The following is an 8,583-nucleotide window of genomic DNA, read 5'->3' on the forward strand; positions in this document are numbered from 1 at the left end:
GTTAAATTATCACTGACCTTTTAATGTCACAAATAAGATGCAGTCAAATCTTCTTTCTACCACCAGTGTAGACTGTCAGACGTGTAGATGTGAATACATGTAAACAACTTCTCTTTAGAATAAATACTCTTCGTGGTTTCATTAACTATCAGCTGAATTACTGCATTTCTCTTCTCAGTGGTCTTAAAGCAAGTACAGTATTAACAGATTTCACTACAATTAAAAAGCTGCTACCAGAGGCCTAACATAATGGCTAAGCTGTATCTTTCTTGAGCTGGACTGAGTTTGATACTGAATCTCATCTTCAAAACGACATTTCTGATTAATGTTGATGTAAATTCACAAACCCCTCACTGTTCTAGAAAATTGTGATAGAGCTCTTGAGAAAGACCTCTTTAACTTTGTGACACTTAGTAAAATACCAAAATCTTCAATTAAAACTTAAATCTTAAATGTGCAAACAATGTTGATAGGTTTATGGGGTCAGTGTTGTCATGTGTACAGAATTCAGTGAAATTCCTGTTTATATAATTGTGAGTCAATTCCGATTCTAGGTATTCCAGGCCATTTGTTAGTTGTGTAATTTTGGTCGAATTATATACTGGCTTGAAGTAAAGTTCCATCATCATTGATGCCAATGTCTTCAATAACTCTGAGGTCCAGTTAAGAACGGCCGTCTTGGTTAAGGTGTGAACAACACAATGCCAAAAGCCTCTACTGGACGATGAGGACAAACTGGTATGGGATGACTGGTGGGGAGAGAAAAATAAAGACTCACACAGATTAAAATAACCTCTAGGTGCCTATGATTGTTGTCATATATATACATGAAATATACATTTTAAGTTTAGCTTAACACAATAAGACTCATTTAAAACTGACGATTAGGTTGTGTTCAGCACTCTCCCTTTGTATGTCTGTTTTTAGGACTCCTCCGTAGAAAAACTACATTAATTTCTATAATTTTAAATCATTCAAACCTGTATTCATTTTTATCATCCAAGTGACTTTTCCCTAGCTGGTATACTGATCCTAAACTGAGTGTACTACGTAAGCTTACTGCCAATTCTTGAATCTTTATAGACTATTTGCCAATTTTTCTGTGGTTTATTAATCATTTAAGTAATTTTATACTGTATTTGTATTCATCTATCCATTCAGCCATTTTATAAACTTGTTCTTTTTTATTGTATTATTTTGAAGCAGTTTGGAGCACTGATTGATTTTTTGATTTGATTTTTTTGTACACTCAGAGCTTTTTAAAATTACGAAGTAATAGGAGAAAAAACCTCCATGCCAGTTGCAGCATAACTAGCAGAACATGACTTGCTGTCTACGCTAAATGGCTAATATTTCTTACTTCAGTTCTGTTTAAGTTTTAATGAGCAGTGTTCAGACTATAATGTCATATCTTGTCCATCCATCCATCCATTATCCAACCTGCTATACCTAACCACAGGGTCACAGGGGTCTGCTGGAGCCAATCCCAGCCAACACAGGGCGCAAGGCAGGAAACAAACCCCGGGCAGGGCGCCAGCCCACCGCAGTCATATCTTGTCTTCCTTCCAAATTAAAAAAAAAATAAATTTAAAAGAATAAAAAGGCAAGCAACATACTGCATATATAATATATACAGTAATCCCTCGCTATATCGCGCTTCGACTTTCGCGGCTTCACTACATCGCAGATATTATATGTAAGCATATCTAAATATATAACCCGGAGTTTCCGCTGCTTCTCGGGTTTCTGTGGACAATACTTGGTTTGCCCAGTTGATTTCATACAAGGGACGCTATTGGTGGATGGCTGAGAAGCTACCCAATCAGAGCACGCAGTTAAATTCCTGTGTGCCGATTGGCTCAGCCACGGAGCGCCGAATTCAATTGCGCTGCGTTAACCAGGAAGTCTCGTCTCGCTCATTCAACATCAACGTGTTTCGCTGTGTAAAGAGATTTTTGTGCTCTTGTGTGTTTATCTTTGTGCTTAGTCAAGCCCTTCATTATGGCTCCAAAACGATCTGTCTATCGTAATGGCTGTAACATATGTGATATCGGAGACGCTCGATATCATTAAAATAATATTTAGGTTTTACTGTATATAAATAGTGTGTTACATACGTAATTTCAACAAATCGTACCTGATATCTAAGAGAATACAAAGGGTTTATGCTGTATAACTGTGCGGGAAATGTTTATAAGAGTGTGGGAGAGTTTATAAGGGCTTAAAATATATAAAAATAACCATATGAACATATGGTTTTTACTTTGCGGATTTTCACCTTTCACGTGGGGATCTGGAACGTAACCCCCGTGATAAAGGGGGGATAACTGTATATATATATATATATATATATATATATATATATATATATATATATATATATATATATCTATATATATATATATATATATATTTGCAGCTGGAGATCCACAAAGGGAGAAAATAAATCAATTATCATAAAGTAGTTTTTATTCCTGCGCTTTCAACCCCTACCAGGGGTCTTCATCAGTGGATAATGCTTTGACTTACAAGAATCAAAGGCAATATTTAGCAAAAAATTACGTGGTTGGTGGTGGCTAGGTCTGTGTGATCGGTTGGTTATTGGAAGTAAAGTCTTGTTTATTAAGAATAAGTTCTTCTTAAGTTTGCATATGCTGGATTTATGTCCAAGTGTCTGTTGATGGCGTTCTCATTTGATAACCAGGATTCAGCCAGCTCTCTGGCACTTTTATTATTGGCTTTAAATTTTACTTGTACATCGTCCCAATTAAATGTCGCAGATTGTTCGTGGGTTTGTGTGCTATTCTGACACCTGACTTGGCCAGGATGCGCGCTGTACCTTCAGACACATTGTGGTGATAAGGGAGTGAGTGCCCGGTGGGGTGGGGGTTCTGATTCAAGTCAATTGTTTGTTGAGTTTTTTTGGCGTCTTCTGTGTAGGCTTCGATTAATGAATGTTTTTGAGTATCCGTTTGAAGTGAAAAGGTGGAAGAGATAGCGTCTCTCTGTCAATTTTGTTTCCTTCGTTTTACAATGGGTGTGGATTCTTCTGACTAGAGTTTTAACACAGCTCCGTTTATGAGATATCGGGTGGTTGCTGGAGAAGTGTAATATCTTGTCTGCGTAGCATTCTTTACGGTAAACACTAGTGGTCAGGGTGGCGTCATTATTTCTTTCAATGTAGATGTCCAGGAAGCTGATGTGTCGGTTAATTTCTTTCTCTATTGTGAATTGGATTGCCGGGAATATTGAGTTGATGTGGTTGTAGAATTCATTCAGCTGATCATTTTTTATTATGACGAATGTGTCGTCCACATACCGTATCCAAATTTTGGGTGTGAACTGAGATAGAGCCACGTTTTCAAATCGCTGCATTACCAGTTCTGCTAGAAGTCCTGATAACGGCGATCCCATTGGCATGCCTTCTTTCTGAGTGTAGTATATATATATATATATATATATATATATATATATATATATATATATATATATATATATATATATATATACTAGCCATCCGCCGCAGCTTCGCCCGCATATTAGTGAAACGGACAGCGAGGAGGGACCCGGCCCAGCTCTCTACTCCTGACGTCACGCTTTCCCCTCCTCTCGGACAGCAGCCTCTGTCTTGGATTAATGCGAATATATCGCTCCTGCAAGCGAAATGTGATTCTTAATGCAATGAGAGAATACGCAAAATCAACCAGAATGTTCATGCAAATTATGGAAAAAAACCCGATCGGAATCCTTTAAGTAGTTCTCTCGTGAAAGTGGACAGACATACGAACGGGTCTAAAAAAACTATACGAAATTTAGCGCTTGGATCACAAAATATTTAAAACTGTTTCTTAACGAGCACCTATGGGCCAAAGGTAACCTACATTCCAAATTTCAAGTCCTAAGTCCTCATGGTTTGGGAGATTTCGTGATGAGTGAGTCAGTGGTATTTGGCTTTTATATACTCAGCAAAAAGAGAAACGTTCCCTTTTCCAGGACTGTGTATTTCAACAATAATGTTTTAAAATCCAAATAACTTTACAGATTATTATTGTAAAGGGTTTAAACAATGTTTTCCATGCATGTTCAATTAACCATAATCAATTAATTAACATGCACCTGTGGAATGGTCGTTAAGACCTCAACAGCTTACAGAAAGTAGGCATTTAAGGTCACAGTTCTAAAAACGCAGGACACTAGAGAGACTTGTCTACCGACTGTGAAAAACACCCAAAGAAAGATGCCCAGGGTCCCTGCTCATCTGCGTGAACGTGCATTAGGCATGCTGCAGGGTGGCATGAGGACTGCTGATGTGGCTAGGGCAATAAATTGCCATGTCCGCACTGTGAGACGCCTAAGACAGCGCTACAGGGAGACAGGAAGGACAGCTGATCATCCTCACAGTGGAAGACCACGTGTAACAACGCCTGCACAGGATTGGTACATCCAAATATCACACCTGCGTGACAGGTACAGGATGGCCACAACAACTGCCCGAGTCACACCAGGAACACACAATCCCTCCATCAGTGCTCAGACTGTCCGCAATAGGCTGAGAGAGGCTGGACTGAGGGCTTGTAGGCCTGTTGTAAGGCAGGTCCTTACCAGACATCACCAGCAACAACGCCGCCTATGGGCACAAACCCACCTTCGCTGGACCAGACAGGAGTGGCAAAAAGTGCTCTTCACTGATGAGTCACGGTTTTGTCTCACCAGGGGTGATGGACGGATTTGTGTTTATCGTCGAAGGAATGAGCGTTACACCGAGGCCTGTACCCTGGAGCGGGATCGATGGCTAGGGCCATTTCCCCCAGAAATGTCCAAAAACTTGCAGGTGCCTTGGTGGAAGAGTGGGGTAACATCTCACAGCAAGAACTGACAAAGAGCTGAGAGCTCAGGAACTGTGTCTGACAAAAGCATTCACGTGAATGAGGGTTGAGAGGACCGTGTGTGTGGTTCAATGTCGTTAAGAAGAGGCGTGGTTAAGGCGTGACTTAAAAAAAATCTCATGGCCAAAGTCTCATCTCGCGGGACTTCTTGTCACGTCAAAGGATTTTTTTATGTAATAGAAAGAAATCCATTTCACTTATACATCACAACATACAAAACACAAAAATATTCCTTTTTTAAATCCTCTGGTCCTCCCATCGTCACTTTTAAAACAAACACAACTGACGTCATATCAGAGCCCATTCCAAAATATCATGTAACAAAAAAAAATCAAATCTTTTATATTCCCATATTCTTCACTATTTCTGTTGCATACACTGAAAGGTAAGTAGAAATCTTTTTCTGCATCAGGATAGTAAAATCTGGAAATTAATAACAACAGTTCCAGTTTTACAGTTTATGGGATCTTTCAAATGATCTGTGTATATATTTAACAAAGTATAATAATGAGAAGAAAGGCTTCACTAAAACACACCTATATTCTGAGATAATGCATTCTAAACAGTGCTTATTAACCTCAGTTATTAAAATATTTTTACTTTAGAACCTCCTGACTTAACACTCATCAGAACCATCTGCATATACAGTATATTCAACAAAGCATAATAATGGGAAGAAAGGCTTTACTAAATTTTAAAACTGTATGACCTTGAAGAAGTGTCGTCAGCTGTGAGAGTTTTAGGCATTTGCAGTGAGTGAAAGTTCACTTGGGTAGACTCTGTCCTCTGGACTGCCTTTTGTGACCAAGCATAGCATGATGGGAATTTGAATGCTAAATTGTGCAAATATTGTAGGAAATTAAATTAAAAACATATAATGGAACTGTTGTATGGTAGACACACTAATATGGGGGTAGTTAAAGGAAGCAGTGTGTGTTCTTACTGTGGGATGGGTGGTCTGTGTGGCGCGACCTATTTGATACCACTCTGAAGTGGAGAGTTCATACTGCAAAGCTATGTGTGCGAGAAACATGCAAAACCTGATCCCGGGGGTCGAGGAACAATTTTCTAAGGTTTCAGTTTTTTTTGTTGCTAAGTATTTAACATGTTTAACAAGTGGATGATGTATTGACCCCGATTATATAACCGGGATATGAAAACTGGTAAATGTTTATAATAAACACAGACTGTAGCTTCTCTAATGTGTTATGGAAACAAATATAACGTCACTGTTGTGTTCAAAACAAAAGCAAATGTGACATCTTATTGGTTAAATCAGGAGCAGCAAGCTGTTTACTTTCACAAGCATTTGTTTAATCTGGGATGATTTTTGGACCATCACTTCATGTTACATTGCTCTCGTAGTTGTGATTTGAATATATTGTAGCTATGTCTCCTAACTACCTCTCCTTAAAAACTGCTGTAATTTACTGTACGCCTGATAAAAGTAGCAGTTCGGTATTTCTAAATGAATTCTCTTTACACCGAAAGGCAGAGAGATTTAAACTCGTCTTCTTTGGCTGCCAGAGTTAAGAGTACATTTTATGGTTTACTGTTGACATTTAACTTAACTCGGGTTGATGATTCTTAAACTGATGTTAAAGGCTTTTTTATTGTGATAAATACATTTTATTTACACAGTATGAAATACAACTCATTCCCATTTTAAAGCCTTTGTCGTTCCCATCATCAAAAACAAAACCCTCACTCAATATGACGCCCTGCACTACATCTTCCTCCATCAACATCCATCCATCCTCCTCTATCATTGTCTCATCTGCCCAATAAATAAGGTCCACCGATTCTGGCAACCTTCTTGTGCCTCAAACTAACCTGTGTTTAAAAAGTGCGAGAGCCTTCAGCTCTTTTGGAACCACCACTTTAAATGAACCAGCTGACTCAAATCATTCTTTTAAAAAACGATTTAAAACTCATTTGTTTAGGACAGCATTTAACTTACCCTCACATTCTGAGCCACCTTTCACTTTACCCTCTCCATCCAGGTGCTCAGGATGAATTGCATTTGTATCACAAATTATATTATTTGTTCAGTATTTTCTTGTAGTATTTTATATTTTTATTCTGGTTTATTGTCTCTAATTCTAATGCTTTTTGTTTCCTGCTTTTTTCTTTATTTAGAATTTTATATGGAAAGCATTTGTGTATAATGTTGTATATGCCCTGTTGTTCATTCTGAATTTGTATTAAGTGCTTTGAGCATGGGAAAGAGGCCATATAAATAAAATATATTATCATTATTATTATTAACAACAACAACAATAAGATTATTATTAATAATAATAATAATAGTTCCAATTTTAAATTATATAGGAGAAAGTAGGGTGAAATGACACCTTTTATTGGCTAACTAAGTAGATTACAAATGCAAGCTTTCGTGGCAGCTAAGGCCCCTTCATCAATGACCTTGCCAGTGGAAGACTGGATGGTGTTAATGGTTGTAGATACTCTACGAGATATTGTAAGTTGATGTTTTCATCTTCCGCACGATCACCACTAACTGTTTCAGCATAGTCTACTGATACGCATTTAACCGATTTGCCACATAACCGATCGACAATTTTCACATTTGACTTCATCGTTTCTCAGTGCTAGGATTGCCCGTATACTCATTTCTTCTGTTGATAACCCTTCAGGATGAAATTCTCCAAGAAGATTTGGACATACGGAAGATAGCATAAACATTTATAAGAGCTGAGAGTGCAGGAACTGTGTCTGTTTCAACATAATATATTTATATGCATTTAACCAATTTGTTGTGTAACCGTTTGACATTTTTGGACGCATTTAACCAATTTACCGTGTAACCGTTTGACATTTTTGGACACATTTAACCGATTTGACACATAACCGATCGGGAATTTTCACATTTGACTTCATCGTTTCTCAGTGCTAGGATTGCCTGTACAGTATACTCATTTCTTCTGTTGATAACCCTTCAGGATGAAATTCTTCAAGAAGATTTGGACATACGGAAGATAGCATAAACATTTATAAGAGCTGAGAGTGCAGGAACTGTGTCTGTTTCAACATAATATATTTATATGCATTTAACCAATTTGCCGTGTAACCGTTCGACATTTTTGGACACATTTAACCAATTTGCCGTGTAACCGTTCGACATTTTTGGACACATTTAACCAATTTGTTGTGTAACCGTTTGACATTTTTGGACGCATTTAACCAATTTACCGTGTAACCGTTTGACATTTTTGGACACATTTAACCGATTTGACACATAACCGATCGGGAATTTTCACATTTGACTTCATCGTTTCTCAGTGCTAGGATTGCCTGTACAGTATACTCATTTCTTCTGTTGATAACCCTTCAGGATGAAATTCTTCAAGAAGATTTGGACATACGGAGGAAAGCGTAAAAATTTATAAGAGCTGAGAGTGCAGGAACTGTGTCTGTTTTAACATAATATATTTATATGCATTTAACCAATTTGCCATGTAACCGTTTGACATTTTTGGACACATTTAACCAATTTGCCGTGTAACCGTTCGACATTTTTGGACACATTTAACCGATTTGCCACATAACCGATCGACAATTTTCACATTTGACTTCATCGTTTCTCAGTGCTAGGATTGCCCGTATACTCATTTCTTCTGTTGATAAACCGTCAGGATGAAATTCTTCAAGATGATTTGGACATACGGAGGAAAGCGTA

The sequence above is a fragment of the Polypterus senegalus genome, chromosome 6 (assembly GCF_016835505.1).
Source record: "Polypterus senegalus isolate Bchr_013 chromosome 6, ASM1683550v1, whole genome shotgun sequence".
NCBI lineage: Eukaryota > Metazoa > Chordata > Cladistia > Polypteriformes > Polypteridae > Polypterus > Polypterus senegalus.